We start from the raw sequence: 12,476 nt of genomic DNA, 5'->3' as shown, positions 1-12,476 counted from the left end.
TGAATATCCTATCACTAAACTTACATTCATGTGTCACTCAGGAAGGAAGATGCAAGATTGTTTTACATATTGCATCATTGCATCGTAATACGCAGTAGCATCTTGAGGATTACATCAAAACAATCTCACAATGTGAGAACGGTTTGATAGCACTTTGCACACTGCTTAAGCCTCAAGAAGAATAGCTTCGTATGGGAAACAATATTCAATCACATGGATAATCTTCATAAAATTTATCAAACACAATACAATCCATCATGGTAAGTAATCCTTAAAGGGAAACTAAACTCTAATTGCTTAATAAAATTAGAATTACAAGATATGATTATTACTGAATCTACATTTTCACCTTTTACATCCTTGTCGTGTTTGAGAAGATGCTCCATTCGACAGTAAATGCAGAATTTCTCAGTAATTTCTGTTCAGACCACTATCTATTCTTTGTGGGTGCCTGGTTGACTGTAAGGGCTGGGAGGATGGCTTTGAGGCACGTACACTCGCCTCTAAGCGATCTAGCCTGGGTTTGAATCTCGCCCCAACTCGCCCAACTATCATCCCATAGTTTCACAGGCAGGGTGATTCATCAATATGTGTGTCGTCCCTTGGATGGACGTTAAACTGGGCATCCCATCTGCCGGCATTAGTTGGTGGACATTAAAGATCTCACAGTGTCATTCCTGAAGCAAAGGTGAGCTATTGCCAGCAACATTAACAAATTAACAGATTCCTGCCAAAACTACTGCTGGGAAGGCAATGGCAAACCACCCAGTATAATCCTTGCTCAGGAAGCTGCTTCGATAGCACTGATGCTCTGTGAAGAGTATGGTACATCAGAGAGAGAGAGAAGAGAGAAGAGAGAAGAGAGAAGAGAGAAGAGAGAAGAGAGAGGCAGAGAGAGAGAGAGAGAGAGAGAGAGAGAGAGAGAGAGAGAGAGAGAGAGAGAAACAGAGATTGACAGTAAAATGCGTGTGATGTAAACATGTATCTCACAGCCAATCAGGGACCCACAAAGAATTGTCTACAGAAAAAAAAAAATATTGGAAAATCCACTGAAGATGCAATTCCTGCTTAATGTTGCATCTGCTCAAACTGGACAAGGATGTAAAACGTGAAAATGTAGATAATGATGAGATCTATGAACTCCGACTTTCTAGTAAATGGAGTTGTTTATCTTTAAGGATTGCCATGCATTGTTTCAATACATTTTCTGAATATAATCTTTGTATATCGAATTGTTTTGATTATTCAACTCTGCAGTTTCGTCTAATGATGTGCAGTTAAAAACAAACAAACAAACAAAAACCAATAATAATTTGATATCAGTTTTTGATGTTTTTATTAAATCTCTTTTTATGTATAATGCTCATTCATCAAACCACCAATGGCTAAAAGAATGAGGTGACACAGGAATGTTTAACATCACTCGACACGCATGATTATTTTATACTTTTATGCCATATTACGGCTTTCATTCATACAAGGTTTGATGTGATCTACAACTTGCATTATAGACATACATTGAAATGGTGGATCTTCCACCTTCCTCCACACCCTCTCCAACACCCTCACGAGGACTACACCGATCTGACTTTTCTTCTTTCTCATCATTTTCTCAAAAAGGATTTCTCAATTTACCACCACAATCCCACTTGTAGGTACTCTAAAATATTGTTGTTTTTTTTATTTTCAGATAATTGCTTTTTAATACCATTTATATATCCTAATGAGTTTTCTTGAAACCAGGATCATTTTTCTAGCATTTTGAGGGTTCAGATCTTATTTGCTTTGTAAACAAGACATGATTCAAACAAGACATCCAACAAAAAGAAACTTCCAATTTCATTGCTGCTTTGTAATCCTTTACAATCTTGTTTTTTTCGTCGATCTCAACCACCCTCAGCATAATAACTAAGAGGATCCGTATCACCATTTTTAGGGTTTCACCACGTCATAAAAGCAACACAAGAACCAGAAGAACAAAGTCAATAAAAAAACAAGAAAGCAAATAACTACATTTCGGCATAACCACAAAGAAAGCAAATAACCAAGCAGTTATGCAAATCACGATGAATCATGCAATGTTCTATGTCACGATAGGTGAATATATGGAGAGGAGCTTCAGTGAGGAACATCATTCATTTCACAGCAGGGTTAAGCACAAAGATCGAAGTGAATCCACAAGAGGCATGATAGCGCGACCATGTGCTGCTTGGTTATTTCTCAACGAAAGGGCTAAGTGGAAGAAGGTGTCCATGTTGGTTTAACTAATGGAAAAAAAATTTTGAACAAACACCTATGAGATCATAAGCAGTGGTACACTGAGCATAGAAAGAGAACCACTTAACAGCATAGCCGATGCACACATCGTGTGAGGTCACAGACGTTGAACAATAGCTCAATAATCCAACAGTGGACAAGACCGTGGCTTGGCCATGTGAACAGGATCAGGCAGGAGGATTGCCTTTCATCATGGGAATGAAACCCCCATACATCATTAGTGGAAAAACAAGACTACAGTGGCTCATCTATCCATAGCTTCTGCGTAATCCAAACAAATAGTTTAATTAAGTAAATTTAGATCGAAGAATCATACCAAAATTAACAGATCAATAATCATTGTTTATTATATCATATTTGTAGATCTACTTTTATGCGGTTCATGAGGCGAAGAGTTCTCCCGGAGCAAAAAGACTGAGAATGTTTACTAAATTTAAAAAATGCTAAAGTCACATTGAGTTTCACAGGCAGTGACCCCAGTGCACTGTTGGTGTGATAATACAAAAGAAAATAAGTTTTCCAATCAACTGGATGAGCTTCACACACAACTTCTGTTATTGTCGTGTCATCAATACCAAGCCAAGAGAAAACAAGATGTGTAAAAATGCACAGACAGCTTGACTGGAACTAAAAAGTGCTGCACAATATAAAAAGTCACATGGGGGGAAGGGGGGGATGGCAGCAAGGTAGCAGGAAGGGGGTGGAGTGTGAGGGGTGAGATGGAAAAGGGGTGATGGTGCGGGATTGTGGGGTAGTGGGGCATCGTAACTAGTGCCAGAACAATGAGGCGTCTGTGACCGTGGCTCCCTTCGAATAATCCCTTTATTGTCTCTTCCCAGCCGTTTGTTGAGTTCACAACGCCTGCCCACTTCAAACAAAGCAGCCTCGTAAACTCGGAACGAGCATCATCCAAAACAACATTTACTTAACTTCACAGCACCTAAATAAACTCCCCTTGGTTGTAAAGTTGCTGAAGGAAGCACAGCCATGCGCCATAAAAGCACCGGTGGTGAACTTGGATGCTTGCTTGTTGAATGAACATATTAATTAGTGGTGAGTAAAAGAAAATGGAAGGCTAATTTATAATCCGGTTACTAGCAGCCGGGCTTCAGTAGGATCAAGCCCAAGACATTTTACTCCTGGAATCGGACCTGACGACTGATTCTAAGGCGAGAAAATGCGTGGCGTTATGCGTAAAATGGTCGCAGCCTCAGGAGGCATGAGTGCTGGAACGCGTTCGGCATCAGCGATCTCATTCGATCAAATTAGGTCAAACTACTTCGGAGAAGTTCCAGAGGGGCCTCAACCCATACCCTCAGCATGAATGAAATCATTATTGTTCCTCCTGCTGAAAATGTGCAAAACCACATAAAACAACACTGGGCCCAATTTCCAAAAAGTTTTTGGTCGTTTTGTGTATGAGACAATTCTGCAGGCGTCATTTGCTTTTATTCCATTTTGTACAGCACAGTGAAAGGAACGATATGTCAATGAGAAAACAAACAATCAACAGCACAATGCTTGTATATTTAATCGTTCAAACAATATTTGTTAAATAAAAAACAAGCTATTAAATATTCTCTGCCATACGGTCACTGATGTCGACACAAAGAAAGTTCCCCACAACTTCATTTGACCCAAATTTGCGAATGGCACAACTGTTGTTAAAATGCCATTTAGGAACCATAGTCCATCAGAGCATGGCTGTGAAAAGTATATGAACGATTGATTTGGCCCATATTTAGAATATGCTTAACGTTACTTCAAGGAATTAACAGGTAATGTACAGTGTTAGATTTAAAATAACACCGTCCAACATACTCCAGGAATACAGGTTACCATGAACCACAAAAACACATTGGTAAGAAGATGTGCAGTTTATTGTGATTGGCTTACATCAGTCAATTGTAATATATGAGGCACGGTTGATATAAGCCCAAGAGATAAATATACAGGGCAGATTCCCATTCGCCAATCGGTTAGCTCGACAGAGCTATATTCTCAAAGTTCCTTGGCTATTCTAGAGGTCCTGTTTCAGATAAGATGAGGGTTTGCACTGCCTGATGGAAGCGCTTTGCAATCACACTATAAATGAAACGCCTTTGATGCTTCAAATAAAGGTTTTAGCTCATAACAGGTGCTCATAGTGTCATTGAAGAAATGACGGGATTAGGGCCTACGTATATCTGAGCGCTTGCTATAATTTCCAAGAGCATTTCCAAGCATTTTTAGAAAACAGGTAAATGGCACTTATGAAGAACGAATGCATCGTCGAGTGATTTTCTGTTTCACCTTGCAGAATAGTGAAGTGATTGTCCTATCGGTGAGGTGGGGGGTTAGAACTGCTCATTAAACACTGGAGGCAACCCTTTTGACTGAGAGGTTCTGCATAAATTTCATTATTTAACTAGAAGGGCACTCGGTAGAGCTAAAGTCACGTGGAGTTTCACAGGCTGTGACCACAGTGCACTGTGGGTACGAAAATACCCCACATAATGAATACACCACGTAATGCCTGATCCACAAGAACATATCAGGCTCAATATATTTTTGAAATATCTGTATATATATATATATATATATATATATATATATATATATATATATATATATATATATATATATATATATATATATATATGTCGTTTTTGGCCCTTTCTCTCAATAGTGATGAATCACAAAGGAAATTAAATAATCCTCGTATCCAGATCCGGATTCGGATCTTCACCAAAATCGAATCAATTCGTCATGTTCACACTCCCAACCTCTCCTCAACTTTTTGAGATATCATTCTATATATAAGTTTCTCCCAATCTCTCAATGGTGTTGAATCACTTTGAAAATTCTCGTCGTCAGATCCAGATCCGGATCTTCACCAAAATCAAATCAGTTCATCCTTATCAGACACCCAACCTGTTCACAAAATTTCATCCGGAACCGTCTACAACTTTTTGAGATATCCTGCACACAGACAGACAAACAAACAGGCAAACAGACAGAGAGGGGTGAAAACATAACCTCCTTCACCTTCGGTGGCAGAGGTAATAATGATCCTTTGTGGTACGATCTACAGAATGGAATACGCACTTGAAGATGTTCTCCCTCTCAAGTGTACCTTAACGTCAAATAAATGCATGCTTTTACTAATTTTCACAATTTTAAATTCATCAATTAAACCCCTTTTCCAATGTGACCTGGACTGGTTTGTATCTGTTATTACCCCACTAATGCAGAGCGAAAGCCAGTATTAAGCGATTGGTTCACTTCTGTCGGTCTGTCTGCCAGTTTGTCTGTCTATAAACGTCAGCGTATGATCGAGAAACAATTTAATTCCAATTGAATGTTATATTTTGAACACTAATCAGAACATGAATCAGAAAACGAACCTGTAGTTTAGCAGTCCTTTTGCTCTGAATTTGTTCTGATCGCAAATGCACAGACAGGAGTGAGATCATGTTTTTTTTTACTCTATCAGCCTGTCTGGCAAACAAAGTCAAACAAAAGGAAACTTACTGTTTTTCAGGACGTCATAAAGGACACAAACAACAGGCATGAATAACTAATGTAACGTGCTAAATAAGGTGGTGTAAAAGACACTGCATCAACGGCAGTAAACTACCAATTCTTTTTTAACAACCTTTAAAATCGTTATTTTATTTCTTCTGAATTATATACTTGAACAGTGAAGAACACAAATTGTCTTCTTGACACTTTCAAAACCCTTCCGTTTAGCAGTACTTGGACAAAAGATTTCAGCATTTTACGTCATCATGATGAATCAAATTTGCTGTACACAGACCCCGCCAATGTCCTTGCTTATAAAGATAGTGTGGGGTAAGGTGTTCCATGAACTCCCTAGTTATATCTGTTAACTAGCTATGCAGGGGCATATCTATTTAGCAACTGGATGGAGCTCTAATGTTCTGGTGGCCATTAAAATTAAACATGGGCTGGCCAGAGCTCGCCCAGACCAGATGGAAAAGCAACGGTTTACTCGTCTCTGTGAAGACTAGTGTCGGTCTGCATCGACGGGCAATTTAATCAATGAATTTTATCAATTGAAAGCCGATAAGATTATTCTTCCCCAAACGAGGTGCGGCTAACATTTAGAGTGTTAGCCTTTCGTCAGAGCAAAAGAAGGGTGAACAAGTGAAATGAGAGCCACACTTCATTTCCCACTGCAGAAAACATGCTCATCAAATTTTAGTTGATAAATCCATTGTGTTATGGAAAAGCACCAAACACATCATATTGACCCAACCATGTAACGCGTATGTCAACGAGTGCATGCTCCACATAAAATTGAAAGGTATTTTAAAACATTGAAGCATAAAGCACATTCTTTGAAAAATTAAATACCTATCATGGTTGATAAGATCGTAAAAGCATTTTGTATGCTATGGTAGTTACTGAAGAAATGAAGCGACAGGTAAAACGACGTGCATGTCTATATTTCTTCCTTAAGCAGGCGCATGAAATAAATCCACGGGAGGAAATGAGACATTACCTGTAGATAGATACACAATACTAAACTTAAATTACGTACATACACACCGAATGTTATGGAATCACCCCCTCCACTGCTATGAACATGCACAATGCCTGCCTTTGTTGGTATTTTTTCACTTCAAGGGCCAGGCTCATATGCACGAAAGTAATATCAGAGCCAGACAGTGAATTATTCTTCCTAACCATTTTATAATTTGAAGAAGAAATTTAATAATGAAACTATTTTAAGGGGCATTTAGATTTCATATCATCTATCATGAACTACCACTTCCAAGAACTAATTCATCTGAAAAGTTCCAGGAATCCTGCATGAACTGTACGTTATGTCTTAAATTATTCCATATAGGTGGGTTTGTAGAAACATAAAAATATGTTACATAGGACACAATATGAGAATGAATATGGAAGAGACTTGAATATTTAAATAGAAGTTCGTCTTTGTGCTTAGGTGAGGAAATCCTCAAAAGCACTCTCAAACCTGTCAAGTTATTCTAATTGGTTATGTGCAAATGTACAATATGTGTTTACTGGATGTGTTGATGGAACATTAACCCAGCTGTCTGTCTGGCTAGTATTTTCTGATTAGGATCCCATGGTGACTTTCGAAAACAGGAGGGCATAGTGTGCCAGTATCTCTTGGCAAATTACAAATTATTGTCCTGACATATGGGGGACACTGCATCAGTGGCACAGCTGTGCCTCAATAATGCAGCAACCAGCAGAAAGAATTCATGATTAGATAGTGGTCAGCAAAGCATTTGATCAATAGACTGATCCGTATATTTACTATGTATGCTTTTTGTCTTCTTATTTTGTTCAAAAATTCAGTAAACAGGATATTCAATACCATATTGTTCACACCATGACTGTTTTTATTATCTGGGATTTACCTAGAGAACCATCTACGGCCGATTGGAGAAATTCTTTGGCAGACTCCAACATGTTTAATGGACCATAGAGGACTTCAAAGGACCCGTGTGGTTCTGAGCATTGAGAGGATTGAACGTGCAGAAGTGAGTCATGTTGCCTGCAATTGTCTATGCATCGAGTCAAAAGGAATTTTAAAGCCAAGGCCGTTTTCTGATTAAAATGCAACATAAGCTGCACTGTCACCTCTTCCCTCTGCAATGGAATTGCTTTGCATGTGCTCTGAGCGTCCGCACACGGGTGCAATACGTGGAAACAAAATGTCGAGCTACATGCATTAACATCACCGAATTTGCAGCTTGACCGAGGCAACGTGAAAGGGCGTTGGAGTGAATGTTTGGCCTGGCCATTCTTTAATACATACAGTCAGTGACAAACAATATCTATTGAAGACCAAAAGAAAAAAACAAAACACGAAGAAAGCAATTCCCTTACAGCATGGTTCGTATTAGGGTCTAAGAGGCTTCAAAAGGGATAACAGAGTTGGAACCTGTGCAGCTTCACTATCCTGGATACCTCAGTGAGGTATCCACGGCATGTACGATGTTTGGAAATAATTATGCACACGGTGAAGTACAGGGGTAGAAAAGGAAATTACTATGGGAATGCCACCCATTTATCATATGTAAATTAAGTGTATCAGAGTACAGTCACATGTTGATAGTCTCCACGATGATTCATTGTCATACAACAAATCAGAAAGTGCCACACAGATAAATAAATAAAATGAACAGTGTTCTACTATGCCAGTAGTAATATGAATCCAGTGATAACTCCCAGGACTGAAAGATGGTAGAATATGAATAAATGTTTTGTTTGGTGAAGGATAGTTGTTTTTTTCATTCATGTACCATGCCAGGGGTCCTGAAATATTTTTGATCATGTGCCAGAACCCCTTACACCCTGCAGGCCACACAACCAAAGACATTTTAAACAAGGACAAATTAATTCGATTTTGGTGAAGATCCGGATCTGAGAATTTATAGATTTTTACCTCCACCACAGAAGGTGGATAGAGGTTGTTTTCACCCCTGTCTGTTATTTGCGAAATGGAAGATTTGCAAGTATATTGGTTGGTCTGGTTTGTTATTAGTCCCCTACCAGTTTCACCGGAGGGGCCTATAGGTTTGCTGTCCGTCTGTCCGTCCATCCCACCTTGTAGTTTTTCAGACTTTTTCCCCATATATTTTAACATATTCAACTGACACTTGGTACATGGCTATATTATGATAAGTTACAGAAAAAGTTTGAGATTCAGGGTGTTTCGTCAATTTTTCAGAGTAATGCCCTGTTTAAATGTAGAGAATTTCACATATTATGCGTGGAGCAGTGTTCAGCTGCCCTGACTCCTGACAGCTCGGTATTCTGGGCCCTTAGGAAAAAGGGGTCTTTGGACCAAAGATCACATTTTTGAATGACAGTGCAAAATAAAAGTTTTCTGGAACAAACATTTTGCATACAAAAGATAATAATAAGACCATGCATTTAAAAGAAAAACACTGAAATGTACGAACCAGAAACTAGTGCTCCTCGTTTTGCAGAGTGCAGAACATACATTACAGTCCAAAACATCATGGAATGTTAAGTGTGCAATATGTATATAACATGGCAAACGGCCTGAAACTACAGTACATGATATCAAATCCATTCATCGTTGTCACACACACAACCTGTCCACCAAGTTCCGTCTGAATCCGTTGATAACTTTTTTAGACATTGTGCTATGTATTGTTTTTGGCACTATCTCTCAATGGTGAAAAATGACTTAACATTATAGTATCTGGATTTGGCTTCAGATCTTCACCAAAATTTAATCAGTTTGTCCTTATCACACAACACCCAACCTCTCCACCAAATTTCATCTGAATCCATGCACAACTTTTTGAGATATCCTGCACACAAACAAACAAACAAACAAACAAACAAGAAAAAGACGTCATGCAGAGCACAATACTTGCAAAATCCACCCCCCTCTCCAAAGGTTGCCATGGATACATCAATTTGTCCATTTCATTAGGATTAAAATTGCCAATCTTCATCAAAGTTCAGGTCAATCAGATGAAAATTGATTATTTTTCAGATTCAAATTGATTTTAGAAGTTTGACCTTGAGTTTACCTTTGACCTTTTGATCTCAAAAATAGTTGCTTTCCCAATTCAGTGATAGACGATGCAAATCCTGTTCAACTTTCAAGGTAATGGGATATAAATTGATGATATTTCAGTTCAAAATTGATGATTTTAGAAGTTTGACCTTGAGTTGACCTTTGACCTTTTGATCTCAAGAATAGTTGGTTTCCCAATTCAGTGACAAAATATGCAAATCTTTTTCAAATTTCAAGTCAATTGAATGAAAAATGACGATTTTAGAAATTTGACCTCAAGATGACCTTTGACCTCAAAATCAATAGGCTTCTCAGTTGAGACTACGTTTACAGCTTAGTAAAGCTTCATGACAATCGATTAAGAATTGTGACCTGTAGTTGATAAAGACAGACAGATAGACACACAGACAGAAAAACAAAATCGACTGACCAATACACTTGAAAAATCTTCGATTTTGCAAGTAACAAACAGACGGGGTGAAAACGTAATCTCCGTCCACCTTTCATGGGCGGAGGTAACAAGTAAAAGCTAAATTCTGTGGATACCACCCCTTAAAAATGTTGTTGCATAAAAGTTTACCCATTTGCTCCCCATTAATATTCCTATCTCAGGAAATTAAAGTCGTTAAGCACGAGTGTTACATTAACAACTGAATAAAATCGATAGACAACAGTAACCTACAATCACTACTTCACCTCACAATCTGGCCTACATGGGGAGATAAAGAGATATAGACACACGTATATTCTCCTTCGTGAATAGAGGACCACTGAGGAACACGGCCATGGATTGTGAAGATTAGGGGGGTGTTTGGGGCGGGGGGTCGTTTGTGCTCCACCATCCTGAGCGAGTGGTTCGCGCTATGTCATCCTGAGTGATGTGCAGAAAATGTAGCTTCACTGAACGCAATGAAAATAATTAACCAATGGGGTCTCCGTGCTCTTGGCAGAGGTATGAAGAGAACATGTGCACAAAAATATTTGAAATCATAGGCGCATAATACCAAGGCATCATTTGATTCCCATAGTAGTTCACCAAGGGCACAGAGAGCTTGGAGGTGTAGAACCACAACTACCATCCAAAATAATAAGATTGGTACTGACCAATATTAGCATAGGTGGTGGAGGAGCAGGAATGATGGAGGACAGAGGAGGGTGGAGGAATATTTTCGTGGTAAAAAGATTGCTAATTTAGGTGCATAATACCACGACATCCAATGATGCCGAGAGCAGCTTGCAATGTCCGACATTATGTGAAGCCATTAGCAGTGAAAGGGTTAATAAAAGTTCAAAATTTTGATAAATGTAGCTTTGCAGAGCAGCATGTTGTGGGAATGCAGTCAGTGCAAATGGCCTGTTTCAACAATTGTGATTGGGCACCAATATAAAGAGGGGCACATGGAATCAAATCGATAATATAAAAATATACAGATGAATATAGTCCAATCAGTAACCAAAAAACAGTCCAAAAATCAATAAGCAATATCACTGTCAAATATATCAATTGACAATAAAAAATAAAATCAATCTAGCAAAGCTACTTTTCGCAATGAAATGGAAACAAGATATGACTGGAGAAAATAATTTCCATACGTGTGTGTGTGTGTGTGTGTGTGTGTGTGTGTGTGTGTTTCAGAAGACACATATATATATATATATATATATATATATATATATATATATATATATATATATATAAATATATATATATATAAATATATATATATATATATATATGTATATATATAAATATATATATATATATATATATATATATATATATATATATATATCTTCTTCTTCTTTCGGCTGCTCCCGTAAGGGGTCGCCACAGTGGATCATCCGTATGATCCGCATCGTGATTTGGCACATGTTTTACGCTGGATGCCCTTCCTGACGCAACCCTGGTCGCCTCTTACGACACAGGGATATGGTACACCTATTTTAACCGGGGTATACACCGGCCCAGTATACTGGTACTCATTTCGCCGACCTCGGAAGGATGAATGGCTGAGTCAACCCCCTGGTGTATTAATTCAGTGGCCCAACGGGGCTTGAACTCAGGACCTTTTGGATCCCAAGCCGCTGCCCAAACCACTGCGCCAACACCAGACTCATATATATATATATATATATATATATATATATATATATATATATATATATATATATATATATATATATATATATATATATATATATATATATATCTATATATATATATATCTCTTCTTATTCTTTCGGCTGGTCCCGTTCGGGGTCGCCAAAGCGGATCATCCGTATGATCCGCATAGTGATTTGGCACAAGTTTTACGCCGGATGCCCTTCCTGACGCAACCCTGGTCGCCTCTTACGACACAGGGATATGGTACACCTATTTTAACCGGGGTATACACCGGCCCAGTACACTGGTACTCATTTCGCTGACCTCGGAAGGATGACAAGCTGAGTGAACCCCCTGGTGTATTAATTCAGTGGCTCAACGGGGATTGAACTCAGGACCTTTTGGATCCCAAGCCGCTGCCCTAACCACTGCGCCAACACCAGGCTCATATATATATATATATATATATATATATATATATATATATATATATATATATACCAATTTTTTTTTTTTACACCCGTCACAGCTGTTTATAAAGATTAATGTTCGTCA

General features: G+C 38.4%; 1 long non-coding RNA gene across 31 annotated transcripts in view; it reads right to left on the bottom strand.

Annotated features, from left to right (window-relative positions):
* LOC147027693 (uncharacterized) overlaps positions 1–12,476 on the bottom strand; it is a 198,979-nt gene that overhangs the window by 61,265 nt on the left and 125,238 nt on the right. The window lies entirely within an intron of this gene.

Source organism: Eptatretus burgeri, chromosome 4, assembly GCF_056783735.1.
Source record: "Eptatretus burgeri isolate ZD-2024b chromosome 4, Ebu_testis_v1, whole genome shotgun sequence".
Classification (NCBI taxonomy): Eukaryota; Metazoa; Chordata; class Myxini; order Myxiniformes; family Myxinidae; genus Eptatretus; species Eptatretus burgeri.
The sequence above is the reverse complement of the archived record's forward strand: the minus strand, read 5'-3'. Positions and strand labels throughout refer to the sequence as shown.